We start from the raw sequence: 18,688 nt of genomic DNA, 5'->3' as shown, positions 1-18,688 counted from the left end.
GGGTTAATGTGAGCAATGGTGTAGATAGTAGGCGATGAGGGCTTACTCAATCGGGTATTTTTTCGGTGAATTCGACGTACGAGTTTCTTCACTTTCGCGAAGTTGTTGTGGCTATTGATGAAAATGTAGTGAAAGCTCTACAACAATTATGGTTAAATGATGTTCCACCCAAAATGAGCCTTTTTAGATGGAGGTTATTATTATCGAGACTCCCAACTCGTATAGCCTTGGCAAGAAAATCTATCCTTGTTAATCCGCATGAACAATGTTGCATTTTTTGTTTTGAAGAACAAGAGAAATTATCTCATGTGTTCTTTAATTGCTCTTTTTCTCAAAAGTTATGGAAGCGGATTTTTAAATTGATGAATGTGGATTTCATTTTGTTTGATGACGGGTGGAAACATTTTTCCTCTTTTGGAACCTTATTGAAAAATAAGAAATATGAAAAAGCTCGTCATATTATTTGATTGACCACCACTTAGTGTATTTGGCGTGCGCGTAATAATGTGGTATTTAGATAAGAAGCTATTGATTGGAAAGCCATAGAAGACAAGATTATTTATATTTCATGATTTTGGTTTATAGGTAAAATAGCTAGTAAGTCTTCTTGTATTTTTTTAGATTGGTGTAAGGATCCATTAAAATGCATTATTAACATGTAATGATCCCTATAAGAATTGTAAGAGTTGAGTACCTCTTGTACTCCTTAAAATTCAATTTTTGCTTATAAAAAAAAAACATTGATTGTATTGGTTTTATAATTCAAACTCTGCTTATCCAGATATTTCACCAGATGTTGGAGCATCTGTCATGTTCCTCTGTTTAACAGTTAACAGTTAGTTTTTCTATTTTAGTAGTTAATTAGTTGTTGAGTGCAGTTGCACTTGTGTTAGTTTTTTTTTGACAAATTACACTTGTGTTAGTTAGTTGTTTGTACAGTTGTAATTCAGTTAGTTTTGTTTGTCTTAGATAGTTATGTAGATGCTTCCATTTGAAGCAACAAATACTTGTATATAAACAACTAAACCCTTTGTAAAAGAATAAGATTTTACTCTTTTTTTTCTTTAATCAATTTCTGCTTATTCCACATTCTCTCGAATTTCATTCTTCATTCATTTTTTCTTTCTTTTTCTGTGTTATTTGTTTTGGATTAAAAACCCGACAGATTGCTCACTATAAATACATTGAAACACATAAATAGTTAAAAACTCTCCAAGAATTGTCTAGTTAATTAAGAAAAAATCATACGTCAACCTAATTTCTTTTAGAATTAAAGAACGAGGATTTCTACTTTAGTTTAAAGATCACTGAAACTATAAAAAAATATGGTAACTAAAAATGAAAGAAATTTTGCATAAAAATGAAGGTATTCTCATAAATAAATAAAAAATAAAAAACAAAAAACGGATAGTTTGAACGAATAATGCTAGCAAGACACTCTTTAACAAACACACTCCAACACACTCTCTTTTATTGGGTGAAATTCATATGGGTCCAATAAAAAAATGTGGACCCATATAACTTTTATGGGACCCATATAAAATTTTAACCAATAAAAGAGAGTGTGTTTGTTATTGGAGTGTGTTGCTAGCACTCCTCTAGTTTGAACTTTGATCACCAATAGAAAAACAGAATATGTATCATATTTTATAGACTTATATATTTAGTCCCTTATTTTTATTTTAGGTTTCAATTTGGTCTCTTATGTTTAAAAAGTTTCAAGTTGGTCCCTTAATTATGTTATTGATCTAAAAATAAGTTGGTCATTTTCGTTAAGTTTTGAGTTAATTTTTTCTAACTTTTTGTTAAATTTTGAGTTAATTTCTTATAAAACTTTCACATAGTACTCTCCTAAATGGTCCACGTATGCAAATTCATTAGACAAGTTGACGATTTAAACAAAAATTTGGCGAAAATGACCACTTAAAACTTTTAAAACATAAGAGATTAAATTAAAACCTAAAATAAATATAAGGATCAAATATACAATTAAGCCTATTTTATACCTAACTTATACAATACTCAATATAGGTTGAAATAGGTTGAAGTGTTAATAGATCCTAGTGATAAAAAATGCAACTATTTTTTAGAGATACAATAACTCTACTTATTAATCATATCTTAGCGGCACTTGGTATTTTCTATCCCTCGATATATTGGTTGGGATAGAAATAGCCTGATAGGATTAGAAACCCCATTTTCTTTTTTCTTTTTCTTTTTTCCTTTATACTCGATCCCATATATATTCAACCTTTGTGAATAGACTTTCTTCTCCTCTATGATTTAAAACTAGTCGGCCACCCGTGCGTTGCACGGGTTTGGCGGAACACCATTTATATATCAATCATGGATGTTATCAATCATGGATGTTGTTGACCATGGTAAATTAAACAACCACATTATTATTCGGATCGTGTGTTGCACCGGTTTGGAGTAACGCCATATATATAACAATCATGGATGCTATGAGCCAAGAAAGTTAGCCATAAGCATATGGAAATTAAGCAAATTTGTTCATTTCACATTTAGGGTTGAACTGCAATTTAATTGCAAGATCATTCATCGTATAAGGTGTCGTGCCTAGTGGAAAGAAAACATAGGCACTTAGTTGAAAGTGGTCTCATCTTGCTATCACAAGCCAACTAACCTATGAAATACTGGGATCATGCCTGTTTTCCTTATAAAGAGAGTTTCCTACATCTGTGTTGGAGAATAAGTCATCCTACTATGTTCATCCAAATAAACAACCCCGCTATAAGGCGCAAAATAAGATCATTAAGATGAAGCATTCCAAAAAGCATAAAATTCAAGTTTGGTACAGATATTACAACACAAGATTAAAAACAAAGAAAAGCAAGATAGTTCCAAAGTTAAATAGTGGGAATTCTAGAGCATATAATGATGCTGACTTTGATAGAATATCTTCCGACGGCTGGATGTTGAATGAGCATAGAGTGCTTGATTCCCTGCATATTCATTATTTGAAAATTCAGTAGTAAAACAAACAAATGAAAAATAAGAGATAAAATAGCAACCATTTGTTTAGTGGTATGTACCTAGCAAAGGGGTGCAACTTTGATTCCACCCGTTTTATTCATCTCATTTATTCTACCACTTTTTTCCATATATAATAACTATCTCTTCTCTTTAATCTTCACTTCATTCCATTTGCTATATTTGTTACTACATATTTATCATCATTTGCCTTTTCACCATGTCAACTTCTTAATCTGAAATAATTGTAGGGCATTGATGTTGAGTAGATATGAAGGTTAAGAAAGTAACCAAAAATTTGATGTAAATAGAAACTTATAGAATTATCATATTGAAGCTAGGACAAAATATAGAAAATGTGTTTAACACCTTTAAACAATATCTTATAGTACATAAACATAATCATCCATACAATGCTAAACTGGACAATAAACTCAATTTCCATAGAAACAGTGTTTATGACAAATTATTTTTTATGTAAATAAAAAGTAAACATGTATAATTGGTTGGTTGGGTTAATACATAAATGATTAGAAACAAATTATTTCATCTTTGCCAAATCAATAATGGCCATTTAGGAAAGCAAACAAAAATTTGATGTAAATAGAAATCAACATATTGAAGCTAAGTGAAAATGTCAAAGTAAATGAAAACATTCCATATCATTGAAAACACTTTTTACAAAAGGAATCAAGAGTATTCTTTTAAAACCTCTATTGAAACTATTGAAAACTTGAAAGCTACACTCATGGCTACACTCATACAAAGAATAGGCATAATATAAAAACACACTTTAGAGATGTAAAGCTCCCCATTGATTTCTTGGGACCTTTGGTTTTCTATGCGAAATACATCTTTCACTATCAAGTGTTAGATGCATCCGGTTGATAAAATAAAAACACAATTTAAAAACAGGGATTTGGAGGTGTTCACTCATAGGCTTTGGATATCGAAATTTGGAGAATTAAAATGTTAATTCTTAAGATAGACCATGTGATCATTTAGCAAATTTAAGGCATGAATTTAGAGTCAGGGACTACAATATTTAATGTGCAGCAAGGGACATGGGATTAATCCTTTATTTTTTTTTTCCCCTTAAGTTGGTCTTTTATATTCCCCTCTAAAGAGGAACCATTTTCTAATGTATTTATCATTACCTCAAAATTTGTACTTTTGGTTGCTATCTCCTGCAAAACAATATCAATGGCATTAACAACAAAACCTTACAATCTAGTCAGCAATTTTGTGATAAAATATATAAATACTTTGAAGCTTCAAAAGAAGTAGTTTCATATATGCAGATGCAGTTTTATATATATATATATATATATATATATATATATATATGGGGTTTTCTAACTTAGACTCTAGTTAGGTCTAAGTTAGCAAGGTGCACCTTTTGAGTTGGACAAAAATACCCTTTTTTTTTTTTTTTTGAAACAATAGAGCAACTGGGGCATGTATGTAATTTGCATCATAAAAATACCCTTTTTTTTTTTTGAAACAATAGAACAACTATTACATTTTTTAAATTTCTTCCAAATTTCGACCTCATTTTACGTGCGAATCGAACGCCGATGAACAGTGCGAGTCGCCATCGCCCACTCTCACCGGCGGCGCGTGCGGCCTCAGGGAGGCTCTAATTTTTTTTTATTTTTTCATAATAAAATAGTAGATAATATTCTGGAAATTTTGGTATATTGTATGAAATTTTTGGAGACACGAAACTATTTTTAGTTAATTAAATGAGTAAAAAGGTAATTAAAAATATTATAATTCCATAAAAAATTTCCAAAATTTTATGTAAAGTACTATGAATTATTTAGAACCCTCTTGTGTACCTCACTCTCCCTAGTTCAAGTCATGAAATTATTTTCACAAATTCCGCTGATTATTTAAAACCATTTAACAAATAATAATAATAATTTCATAGATTTGTACTCTGAAACCAATTGTTTTTTTATTTGTTTCTAATAAAATATTAGATAATATTCTGGAACTTTTGGTATATTTTATGAAATTTTTTGAGACCTGAAACTATTTTTCGTTAATTAAATGAGATAAAACGGTAATTAAAAACTATTGTTTGCTTCTGAAACCATTTAGCTGGAAGAATGGTTTCAGAGAGTTATACTGTGAAACCATTCTAGCAGTAAAATGGTTTCAGAAGCAAACAATTAAAAATCAACTCCCCTGAAACCATTCTATCAGTGAAATGGTTTCAAAGTACAACGCTCTGAAACCATTGTACCAGCTAAATGGTTTCAGAATGGTTTCAGAACTAAACAATTAAGAAATTACTCACTGAAACCATTCTACCAGTAAAATGGTTTCAGAGAGTTATACTGTGAAACCATTCTACCAGCTAAATGGTTTCACAGTATTATATAAAGATAATTAAAGGTAGTGAAAAATTGAGTTTTTTTTTTGTGTCCAAATCAAACGAACCAAGTCTCTATTTGTAGACAAAAAAAAATTATGAATTTTGGTATAAAAATAAAAAAATAAAAAATTAATTTACAACGAAATAATTGAGTTTAAAGTATTAAATAAAAAAAAAAACACGCCAACCACCCAGCAGTTGACACGTGTCCTGCTTTTTTAAAATGAAATTTTCTCTCTCCAGGCGCAGATCTAGTGTGGTGCACGCTCTGGATTATCATGGAGATGGATGATCTGGACTGTCTGATTGATCCGACAGCCATGATGAGATCATCTCTTGGCCGTCAGATGGAAATCAACGGTCTGTAACGGTGGTCCTGCGGTAGGCGCGCGACACTGGATCAGCGCCAATATGTTTTTTTTTTTATAAAAAGAAAGGGTATTTTTGTCCAACTCAAAAGGTGCACCTTGCTAATTTAGACCCAACTGGGTCTAAATTAGCAGCCCCCTATATATATATATATGGAATAAAACTATTTCATAAAGAAAGTTTGAAAGAAAACCTTTCTATTTGTACCTTAAAGTTTAATAACATGGTTATTTAGATAATGTTACCTTGTATACATATCGGCAATCCTTTTCAGTTTCACTCAATCTTGTCCAAAGAAAATTCATAGCCAACTGACATTCAGTATTGGAATGGGGACAAAAAAACCAATCAACTAACTTACATCAGAAATTTCCTATGAAAACCAAAAGAAATTCAAAAAGTGAGAAGTAATATGTATCTATTTACAATTTTTTGGTAGATGTTGCAACCTCTGCCACCACAGGCACTGTCATGGTCAAACACATTGAGAGAAAGATTAAAGAAAAGAAAATTGAGAGAAAGGTACTTCAGTGGCTATTGCAGAAATTTCAAACACATCTGTCATTGGAATCTTGTGTGAAAAATAAAACTCATTCATCAATAGGCCATGCTAAAACTTAATTATCTAGCAGCAACCAATTCAAAAGCACTCCTAACCAAACTGCAAAAATTGATCTACTTGCTATGAGATAGCACACAACATGTCTGTACGTAATTAGAAGCAAACCATCATAATGGTGCAAGGTAATAGATGACATTGCAATTAATTTAATTTGTATGTGAGCTATAGAGTAGATTACATTAGTTTCATTTGCTTTATTAAGCATTACATATGATATGAAACTATATAGAATGTTCCAAGGCTATAAACTGAGATGTCTATACAATGTATCATAAGTGGATCACAATTCTAATAGTTATGTTTTGCAATATAGGTTCATTTTTTTCACTAATATATATCTATATAAATATTATGTAAATCTTAATTTTAAAGAAGGTTAATGAATATAGTAGTTAGACTTCTTTTTTTGAAATGCTGAGTGTGGGCTTGTAACAGTTTCACAACCCAATATTGTATTAGATAAGTGTAGTAATTGGTTCGTGGTCTTGGTTGGCAAGTAGAATTGTAATGGTTGTTTAGGTGAAAAATAATAATTAAGCAAGAGCATGCCATCATCAATTCTAAAGGGATAGCGTGATACCACAAGAATAGGAATGGATTTCAATAGTTCCAAAGCATTTGTAATGAGTATGGAAAGAAAGTTCTTGTCATTGGATTGGCCGTAAGAAACATAGGCTATGATGATGGTTATGCCTAGATAGACTTTAGATGCAAAGTTACTCTAAACATTCTCATTGGGTAGAATTTAGGTGGAAGTAGTAAATGACATAAATGAGAAGCTTCGATGGAAGCTGGATGGTCTGCCATCTGTGTGGATCAAAGAGAAATTTAAATTATGCAAGTTGCTCACTTAAAACTAAGAATACAGGTGGATGAGAGATGGAATTAAGATATAACTGAAAATATGGATTCAATCTTGCTAACATAATTCAGACCTTCATAGTGGTTGCAATTAAACCATGACATTGTCGCCCATTAACAGCTATTGTTATTTTAGAGATAAAACCTGAAAACACAACTGTAGAAAATAATAAGTGAATACTGTTATGTGTTATTCCTCAGCTCAAGGCTGGTTTAAATAGGAAGAGTACAAACATAAAAGGAAATAATAGATAGGCTTAGAATCTCCTAGAAATAACAAACTAGGAAACTAAATATTTTCCAACACCCCCCCTCAAGTTGGTGCATAGATATCTATCATGCCCAACTTGCCGATGAAATGCTCAAAGGTGGGTCTTGCTAAGCTTTTGGTCAAGATATCTGCAGTTTGCTGACTCGAAGTTACAAAAGGTAGACATATGATTCCGGCATCTAACTTCTCTTTTATGAAATGCCGATCGATCTCAATATGCTTGGTTCTGTCATGTTGAACTGGGTTATGAGCTATGCTAATAGCGGCTTTACTGTCAGAGTATAATTTCAATGGAAGCTCAATTTTCATCTTAAGCTCTTCTAGGACTTTGTGGATCCATAATCCTTCACAAATACCTTGAGCCATAGCTCTAAACTCAGCTTCTGCACTACTTCTTGCTACAACTCCTTGTTTCTTGCTCCTCCATGTCACAAGATTACCCCAAACATAGGTACAATATCCGGAGGTTGATCTTCTGTCAGTGACTGAACCTGCCCAATCAGCATCGGTAAAGATAGACACATTTCTTTCATTAGTCTTCTTAAAAAATAATCCCTTTCCAGGATTTGCTTTCAAATATCGCAGTATCCTATAGACTGCCTCAAGATGTTCCTCAAAAGGAGAATGCATAAACTGACTTACTACACTAACCGAGAAAGCAATGTCAGGTCTAGTGTGTGCCAAATAAATCAGTTTCCCAACCAATCTCTGGTACCTTCCAGTATCAACAGGAACACTACCTTCTTTCCAAAGTTTTGCATTAGGATCCATGGGAGTATCTGCTGGTCGACATCCACTCATTCCTGTTTCTTTCAATAAATCTAGAATGTATTTTTGCTGGGAAACTACAATACCATCTTTTGATCGAGCAACCTCCATACCAAGAAAATATCTCATGGATCCCAAGTCCTTGATTTCAAAGTCTAATGCTAATTTCTCTTTTACTCTTGTCATTTCAACTATATCATCTCCAGTAAGGACGATATCATCAACATAAACAATTAGGACAGCAATTTTTCCATCTTGGGAGAACTTTGTGAACAAGGTGTGGTCAGCTTGTCCTTGAATGTACCCTTGTTTCTTCATGGAATAAGTGAACTTTTCAAACCAAGCTCTAGGAGACTGCTTTAATCCATACAAAGACTTATTTAGTTTGCATACATTTGATCCAAACTTGTCTTCAAAGCCAGGAGGAATGTCCATATATACTTCTTCTTCTAAATCACCATTGAGAAAAGCATTCTTAACATCCAACTGATGTAGGGGCCAATCTAAGTTAGCAGCAAGAGACAAGAGAATTCTGACAGTGTTCAATTTTGCAACAGGAGCAAAAGTCTCTGAGTAGTCTATACCATAAGTTTGGGTAAAACCCTTAGCCACCAATCGAGCCTTGTACCTTTCGATTGACCCATCTGAATTATACTTCACAGTAAACACCCATTTGCATCCAACCGTCTTCTTACCATCCGGTAGTGTCATAACACTCCAGGTTTTGTTCTTTTCAAGAGCTTTCATCTCCTCAAGTACAGCTTCCCTCCACTTTGGAACTTCTAGAGCAACCTGTACATTTTTTGGAATCTCTACACTAGACAATTTTGAGGTAAAGGCAGAAAAAGACGAAGACAAATTTGAATATGATATAAAATTGGACAATGGGTATTTAGTGCAAGATCTAACAGGTTTTCTAACAGCCACAGGATCATCGATATCGGGATACAAAATACGACTCTCAGAAACAGAGATAGACTTACCTTTTCTTTTTTTAGGAAGTTGATCATCCCCCGGTTCAGATTCATGACAGTGTTGAGATGTGGACTCATCACTTTCTTTGTGATTCTTTCTCACAAAAACCTTTCCTTTCCAAGTCTTGTTTCCTGCTTCAAACCTATTATCTTTATATGACTCATTATTTTGTGGCATTTCAATTAGATCATCATTATCATTGTTTTCAAGATTCTCATTGTTTTCTTCATGAGAAAATGTAGGCTCGGATTCACCAAGCTCACTACTCATAACAGGAGTAGGATTAGATAAAGAATCATGGCCATTTTTCGTTGGTGCAGAAGTATAAGTCTTAGAACTTTGTGATACCGGCAAAGATAAATTATTAAAAAAACTCATGTCCTCAGTTTGAAACGAGTTAAAAAAACTCATGTCCTCAGTTTGAGACGAATCTTCATTTAAATTTCCCCCCTGAAGATGCGTGTCAAAAAAAGGTTTGTTTTCAAAGAATGTAACATCCATGGTGACAAACATTTTCTGATTTTTTGGATCAAAACATTTATATCCTTTCTGGGTTGGAGAATACCCAACAAAAACACATTTAATAGCACGCGGTTCAAGTTTGCTAATGTTCTTATGTTCATGAACAAATGCAGTGCAACCAAAGATTTTTAAGGTCAAATCGTTTGAAACACGATCATTAGGAAAACATTCTTTGAAAATATGAATTGGAGTTTTAAAATTAAGAACTTTGGAGGGCACTCTGTTAATTAAGTATGCAGCAGTTAAAACTGCTTCACCCCACAAATAATTTGGTACTTTACTTGCGAAAAGTAAAGCTCTAGCCACCTCCAACAAGTGCCTATTTTTTCTTTCTGCAACTCCATTTTGTTGGGGAGTGTTAGGGCATGAACTTTGATGCACAATTCCATTTTCACGAAAAAAATCACTCAACATTGTGTTAAAATATTCTTTGCCGTTATCACTTCTAAATACTTGAATATTTGTTTGAAATTGATTTTGCACCATTTTAACAAAATCTTTTACGGCCTGACAAACGTCAGATTTCCCCTTTAACAAGTACACCCAACAAACTCTTGAGTGATCATCTATAAATGTGATAAACCATTTTTTATGAGAAAGTGTACTCGTTCGGTTAGGGCCCCAAACATCACTGTGAATAACAGAAAAAGGTTTTGATGGTTTGTAGGGCTGTAATGGAAAATGAGAACGATGATGTTTTGCAAATTCACATGCTTCACATTTAAACAAAGATAAATCCTTATTACGAAATAACTCAGGAAATAAGTGTTTTAAATAAGGAAAACTAGGATGACCTAATCGTGAATGCCATAACATAACATCATCATTATTATTATTCAGAACTAAAAAAGATTCAAAGCATGAACTTATTGGTTTGGAAGGTAGTTGTGATTCAGGTTCAATGTCGAAGTAGTAGAGTCCTCCACTCTCCTTAGCACTACCAATCATCTTCCCCGAGTTCAAATCCTGAAAAACACAATGAGTACGAAAAAAATTAGTTTGACAATTTCTATCTTGGGCTAATTTACTGACAGACATGAGACTACAAGATAGATTTGGGACATGAAGAACATCTTTAAGGGTTAGACTTGGAGACAACACAACCGAACCTTTACCCGCAATGGCTGAAAAGGATCCATCCGCAATTTTTATTTTATGGTTACCTGCACATGGACTATAAGAAGAAAACAGAGTAGAATCACCTGTCATGTGATCACTTGCACCCGAATCTACTATCCAAGCACGACTGGGACTGACACTAAAAAGGGCAGAAGTACCTTTGGGGGCAACAGAGCCAGAAAGAGTGTTAGATTCAAGAATTTTGTACAGTCTGTCTAGTTGTTCCATCGTGAATGAAAGCTGAATTGAAGAAGACTGATGCTCTTGATCAGAATTACTGGCTTGGAATGTATGACTCTCACCTCCACCTTTGTTCTTCTGATTTGAAGGTCGCGGAAGACCATGTAATTTCCAACATTGAAAAATAGTATGTCCCAAACGATGACAATATTTGCATTCACGACGGTATTTGAAAGTGGAATATCGTCGTCGAGAATAAAAAAATGTCATAATTAATAATCTTAGCCAAGTAGTACCGGAAGCAGCAAAGAAAAATTAACACCGGTGAACAGTGTGAACAGTGCGCGTGAACAGTAACCGCGTGAACAGTGACGCCGTGAACAGTACCAGTAAATGAACAGTACGTATGAACAGTACCACGGGTGAACAGTACCGCCGTGAACAGTACCAGTAAATGAACAGTACGTATGAACAGTACCACGGGTGAACAGTGCCGCACACAAAATCAGTTGTCGTGGTCAGATTGTAAACACGACGGCGGCTAGGGTTTTGCGGAAGCGAGACCCCCAAAATCGGGAGCTCTGATACCATGTAGAAAATAATAAGTGAATACTGTTATGTGTTATTCCTCAGCTCAAGGCTGGTTTAAATAGGAAGAGTACAAACATAAAAGGAAATAATAGATAGGCTTAGAATCTCCTAGAAATAACAAACTAGGAAACTAAATATTTTCCAACAACAACATATATAAGAAAGGTTATTATTATGATTTTACATTGAGCAATGAATAAATCGGAACTAAAGCACATATATATATATATTATGATGCAACTAATTTGCTTGTGAAAATAATCAATTGAAATAGACAATGATTAATAGGGCATTAAATATAGGTGTACATATTAGAGAGGAAAAAACTTTGGCATAGAGATAGAAAGTGGATGAGCCATATTATAAAGAAACAGACCAGGATTTTGACACCAGTGAATGATGTAGTTGGTTATAGAAGGCCACATAAGAGAGTAGTATTAATTTGAGTAGGATCATGGGGGTTCTAAAATTCAAATACTCAGATTGATACTTCCTAAGTGGACTGTGATATATTTGCATATCACATGATTAATATAACGTGCACAGACAGAGAGAAAATGATTCATGAATAATGAGAAGAAAATATTTCTCATTAGCTTCTAAAGTTGCAATACACTTAGCCTTGAATTAGTTTCACTGCCCTTGTCTAATTAAGATGGCCATTCCAAGTATGGTGATTAAAAGCATAAATTCATGGATATTAGTTCCTTATATGCAGGATTTTTAGGATGTGTACCAAGGAGAATATTTAGAGTTAGCAAGGGAGCACATAGCTTCATACATTTTCGAGACTATTCACATTAGAAAATCTGCAGACCTTCTTATAAGTAGTGCTCCTAAAATATCTGCAAAAATATAGAGATAGCAATGTGCATATATGCAATAATTATGGTGATTTATAGTCAGATGCATCTGCTAGATTAACATCCAACCAACAAATTGATACGGTAACTTGTATAGCAAGAATCAAAGTGTATACACTGCAAATATCAGAACATCAAAGAAATTTACCACAATAATCCTCACACTAAGCATGCAAAATTCAATTTCCTTCTGGATAAGAACAGATATCAAGCTTGCAGGGCAAGAGTGTTAGGTTCAGTTTTCAATTGGACGCGATATCTGGTTGTACACATTTTCTATTGCACATTATTTCAACCTCTAAAAGTATAATTCATTATCACATTCATCAATGAATAGATCAAAATTGCAAGCACATCCACGGATGTTTAATGTCAAATTTCTGATCACATCTTCTTGCCCCCCACTATTACTTGCTAGATTAACATCCAACCAAAATCATGGTAACTCTAAGTTTTTCTATCATCAAACTTTGTCTGGTGTTTACCTATTTCCCATCATTTTATGGTTCTTAAATGCATATGAATCAAATTGGAGCTAAATTCATTTTTCTGGCTGCATTTGTCAATGTAGATTTATGTCCACATGGTAACTTATAGGGCAAGTATTAAGAATTGTGAGTGAAAACATTCCAAAATTACACTCGTTTAATTTGATTGACAAATTACATTGGCAAATTATATTGGTAAATTTGATTGGCAAATTATAAGGCATCAACATCAAATACCAATTGAATATTCATAAATCACAAAACAACCACATTGTCCATAGAGAACACAAACATGACTAAATTACACACACACAACTCAAGAAGAGGCCACAAAATATTGTTGGGAGACATAGAGAGGTAAATAAGAGCCATCGCTCAAAGGATAACTAAGAGTGGTCTGTATTCCTATCTGTGGATACACACAAACATACATCACAAAATTCCGGGTAGGTTCGTTAACAGCAAAACGAATCTTCTGGCCCTCTGCCAAGCAATGTTTCTTGCAGAAATCCATCCAGCGACCAAAAACCTTACAAGCCAGCTCGCCCTCAGAGTCCACGCCAAACTGCATGCGGCATGGATATCGACAACCGGTGTGATCGACCAGAACCAATTCATTGAAAGTAAATGCGAAGGCAAATTCACCAAAGCCATACCAGGGCAAAACCTATAGAAAATTAGAAGGCAAGAAAATTAGAAGTCAAGACAAATTGATTGATAATGCTATCATTTAAATTAAAAGTTACAGAGTATATACCAAAATTCCAGACTGGACATCATATAATGTCAGCTTCTTAAGATAGGTACGAACAAAAGACCTTGGCAGTACAAGAACATTAGATGAAGTTCTGAGGTTTGTAGATGTCCCAATCCTAGAATTAGTCCCAGTGGTAACCAACATATGCTTGTATGGAGGATCATGGAAAGGATACTTAACATCAGTACCCCAACCAGATATCATAAAAATCTCTTAAAACCAACCATCCTTGTTCAAAGAACATCTCATTACACTTTTTCAAGATACGAACTTGAAACTCATTGTGATTAGGATCCTGAAGCATCACATATGTGTCAATTAAGCTACCAAACTCGCGAACAAAACACTGAGGTAGTTTCCCCAAACTCTGTGACCACACCACATAAACAAAACATATATTAACTCCTCATAAAATAAAAAGTGTCAAATAGTTTGGATGATTATACAAGTTAGACCAGGTAGCATTATCATAAACACAGAAAGAGAAAACTGATGAAAACATATGGATTTATTTCTTTGACCAACAGAGAGATCTAGATTCCCAAATAAGCATTATTCTTCTGAGATAACAAAAAAATATGGAAATGGTGATTGTTTACTAAGGTTTTGCTGCACTAAACATGAATTTTTTCACCAATTAATAAAACCATTAAGATGATACTTGGCAATCAAATAGTACACAACCCTGAAAAAACAATTAAGATGATATTTGGCAATCAAATAGCATACAACCCTGAAAAAACAATACCAACCACGATTTTTCTGTACTATGCATGAATCTAATACATATTCCCCTAATTATTCTAACCAAAAAATAGCAACAATCACCTAAATAAACACCAAAAGTTAAAGAAAGAAAGGTAAAAGAAAACTCACACTGTGTGGATCATATTCCATATGGAAAGTGTGTATGCCACTAAGTATTTTATGCAGAGATGAACCATGAGACTGATCAAATGCCTGGGCAGTTTCAAGATTCAGATATGCTGCACAATCGATGAAACAGTAACTGGTTGGAGACATAGCAGATTTTGTAGTGGACTTGGCTTGCATCGGTTACAAGATGAGATTTAATATGGTTTAATGAAATGAGAGAGGAAACATTTAATGATGAGGGAGGAGGAGTCTGGTGGGAGAAGGAAAGTGAATACATTTGCTGGTAAACTCTGGATGCAGGAGAAATGAAAATTTTGGCAAATTCCAAGGACAATGATAATGTGCAGCCAATGAAATCGCCTGAATAACAATGATTACACATTGTGCTACTTGGAACCGTGAAGGAAGTATTAGCAACTTCCAAGAAGCATTTAATGCAGATAAAATAAAATAGAAGAATGTATATGAATTGATTGCTTGGCAATGTATATACATACACGAGATGCTTCTTCATTGGGCAATATATATGTATGTTATGTATGTCATGATAAGCATAACCAAACCCTAGAGCCACATGTACATGTAAGATGGCTATTTGAATGTCCTCCAAACCCTAAATGAAAAGCAACATAGCAAAACCTAAAATGAAATAAAAACCTAGGTGTGTCAAGATTGTATTGGTTGCTAGGAAAAGATGTCAAAGGCCAATTGGACAAAGTTTAGGGTTGCAAGTTAGCAAAGGATTAGGGCTGACAAAGCAGCCTTGCTTTTAGTATAATAAGATAAGATGATATTTTAAAGAATTTGACTTTTATATAACATATTATGCAGCTCTATTTTATAATAATACGTTTCAATATATGACAAAAAATAATGTTAGTTAATGTGCTTAAATTCTTAAAAAGGTTAGCAAACTTATAATTTAACGTAAAAAAACAAAATATAATATAGTATAACATTGTCATAAAATAAATTCACATTTATTTAAATAGGTCTGTCCGGTAGATCTTAAATGTTTTTTTTTTTTTTGGCTTGTAGTCTGATATTTTTTATTAAAGAAACACTTCAAAAACATAATAGCCTTGTATTTTTATATTTAAATAAAAAATAAGGTCTCTAACCTATCATAAATCTTTATCGGTCAATCTAACTTATTTTCACCCCTATATATATATCACCTCAAAATTATTTAAATCTTGTATTGTATGTTGATCAAATGGTTCAGCTTATCATTTACTTCTCAATCAAGGCCTTATATAGGCTTACAATCATTGGGCCAGTTGGGCCTAACACTTTCTAAAGCCCAACAAACCAAAGACTTGTTAATCAAACCCTTAACAAACCCTCCCTTAAGTTGAACTATCAAACTTAAGAGTGTTCAACTTAAACAAGCACAAGCAAAACAACCACATAATGCAAGCAGAAAACAAACAATATAGACACAGTACAGACAAGAAACACTACAGACACATCAAGCCAAATGCAGTCAAGCCATTCCTCATCTTGCCTTGACAGCCAAGCAAACTCGCACCAGTTCATACTGACACAAGTAGTTGAGACATACTACTTGTTCACATCTTGAGCAATACTCATTCCAAGTCCCTCCCTTAATCTGCAGAAACTTTCAAGTTTTAAAGGCTTAGTCATGATATCTGCAAGCTGATCCTGAGATTTGCAATACTTGAGCTCTATAACACCAAGTAAATGACTCAGTATGTTTTTCAACCATATACACTGACAAGCACATGAAGAAGCAGACACAAACTCAGCTTCAGTGGTTGAAAGTGTAACAATGGGTTGCTTCTTGGAAGACCAGCAGATGGTACTCTCACCTAATGTGAATACATAGCCTGAAGTACTCTTTCTATCATCATAATCTCCTGCATAGTCAGAGTCACTTCATCCTTGTAACACAAAGTCATTGCCATTTCTGCACTTGTACAGCACCCCTAATGTCAGAGTCCCTTTTAGATACCTCAGAATTCTCTTTACTACTGCTACATGCATTTCAGTAGGTCTCTCCATGTATCTTGCAGCCAAACACACTGCATAAGTCATGTCAGGCCTTGTTGCAAGGAGGTACATAAGACAGCCAATCATTTGCTTGCATAAAGTGGCATCACAAGCTAGAGCAGTTTCATCCTTTACAAGCTTACATCCAGGCACTATTGGACTGCAAACCTTATTACAATCTTGCATACCAAACCTCTGCAATATTTCAGTCCCATATTTTTGCTGATGAATGAAAATTCCTTCTTCACATTGATTTACTTCTACTCCCAAAAAGTACTTCATTTTTCCAAGATCAGTCATAGAGAACTTATTTTTCATTGATTCTTTGAATTCATCCATCATTTGATTATCATTTCCTGTGTAAATAAGATCATATACATAGATGCTAACAATCAAAACCTTTTTATTACTGTTGTACTTCACAAACAAAGTGTGCTCATGTGAGCATTTTTCAAATTGTTCAGACACAAAGTAAGATTCTATCTTACTATACCAAGCTCTAGGGGCTTGCTTCAGACCATAAAGGGTCTTCTTCAGCTTATAGACTGGATCACTGCCCTTTTGCTCATATCCTAATGGCTGCATCACATATACATCTTCCATTAGATCACCATGCAAAAAAGCACTCTTTACATCAAGTTGGTATACAGGCCATTTCTCAAATGCAGCTAAGCTCAGAATTGTTCTAATGGTGTCCCATCTAGCAACTGGTGCAAACACTTCACCATAGTCAATTTCATGTTTTTGTGAATACCCTTTAGCTACCAACCTGACCTTATGTTTTTCAACCTTTCCTTTCTCATTCAGTTTAGTTTTGTATATCCATTTCACACCAATTGCTTTTGCTTCTTTTGGAAGTTTTGTCAGCTCCCAAGTGCCATTTGATTCAATAGACTTGATCTCAGCTTCCATTGCATCTCTCCATATCTTTGATTTCACTGCTTCCTCATAGGTTGCAGGATCTTCACTAGTACCAAACATGGCTATGGCAAGATTCTGTAGCTGATCATCATCATCTGGTAATTCATTACCAGTCACATAGTCTCTTAGGTAACCTGGTGGTCTTCTAGGTCTTGGTAAAATGGCTTGTTCTTCCTCACTATCTTCAAGATCCATATCACTAGAACCTGCCTCATTCTCATTTTCAATTGTATCTCCATTGTTTTCATTATTCAAGGCATCAGTGTCATTGTTTTCAACTTCTATGTCTGCTTCATTGTCACTTATTTGCTCACCACTATTGCTGGTGCTAGCCTTATTCCAATTCCACCCTTTGCTTTCTTCAAATATCACATCTCTGCTAATGATAATCTTCTTTGCAATGGGATCATACAGTTTATATGCTTTGGATTCCTCACTAACACCCAGATGAATACACTTGGTACTTTTACCATCCAATTTGTTTTCTGTGAGCATCAGGGATATGAACATGTGCTAAGCAACCAAAAATTCTGAAATGATGAACTGATGGTTTTACACCACTATAGGCCTCTTCTGGTGTGACATCCTTCACAGCAAATGTAAGTGACCTATTCATCACATATGTGGCCCATTTGACTGCCTCGGGCCAGAAACATTTAGGTACACCTCTGCATGATATCATGCTCCTCACCATATTCAATATAGTCCTGTTCTTTCTTTCAACAACTCCATTCTGCTGTGGAGTGTAGGCAGCTGTTAATTGCCTTTTGATTCCTTGTGAGCTACAAAAATCATTGAATTCCAATGATGTAAACTCTCCTCCTCTATCAGTTCTAAGACATTTGATCAGACAGCTAGATTCATTTTCAACTAATGACTTGAATTTCTTAAACATACTGAAAGCACATGATTTTTCTTGTATGATGTAAGTCCATGTTTTTCTGGAGAAATCATCAGTGAATGTAAGAAAATACATGTTCCCTCCATTAGATTTGGGAGTTATAGGGCCACAGATATCAGAGTGTATGAGCTCAAGTATTTCAGATGCTCTCTAGTTGGCTTGCTTAGGAATGTTCTTCCTATGTTGCTTGCCAGACAAACAATAAATACATTTC

At 34.2% G+C, this 18,688-nt stretch overlaps 1 long non-coding RNA gene across 2 annotated transcripts; it reads right to left on the bottom strand.

Moving 5' to 3' along the window:
- Positions 1 to 2,775: 2,775 nt before the first annotated feature.
- LOC123923909 lies at positions 2,776 to 6,580 on the bottom strand. 2 transcript variants are annotated; one of them, XR_006814513.1, is made up of 5 exons: positions 6,173 to 6,580; positions 5,992 to 6,057; positions 4,152 to 4,181; positions 3,057 to 3,230; positions 2,776 to 2,966 (listed from the first exon to the last, which is right to left on the bottom strand). It is a non-coding gene; the product is annotated as an uncharacterized LOC123923909 (long non-coding RNA). The 2 variants fall into 2 exon arrangements; XR_006814512.1 differs by having other exon boundaries at positions 5,992 to 6,444.
- Positions 6,581 to 18,688: the final 12,108 nt, after the last annotated feature.

The sequence above is a fragment of the Trifolium pratense genome, linkage group LG4 (assembly GCF_020283565.1).
Source record: "Trifolium pratense cultivar HEN17-A07 linkage group LG4, ARS_RC_1.1, whole genome shotgun sequence".
Classification (NCBI taxonomy): domain Eukaryota; kingdom Viridiplantae; phylum Streptophyta; class Magnoliopsida; order Fabales; family Fabaceae; genus Trifolium; species Trifolium pratense.
This window is presented reverse-complemented; position numbering and strand designations above follow the sequence as displayed.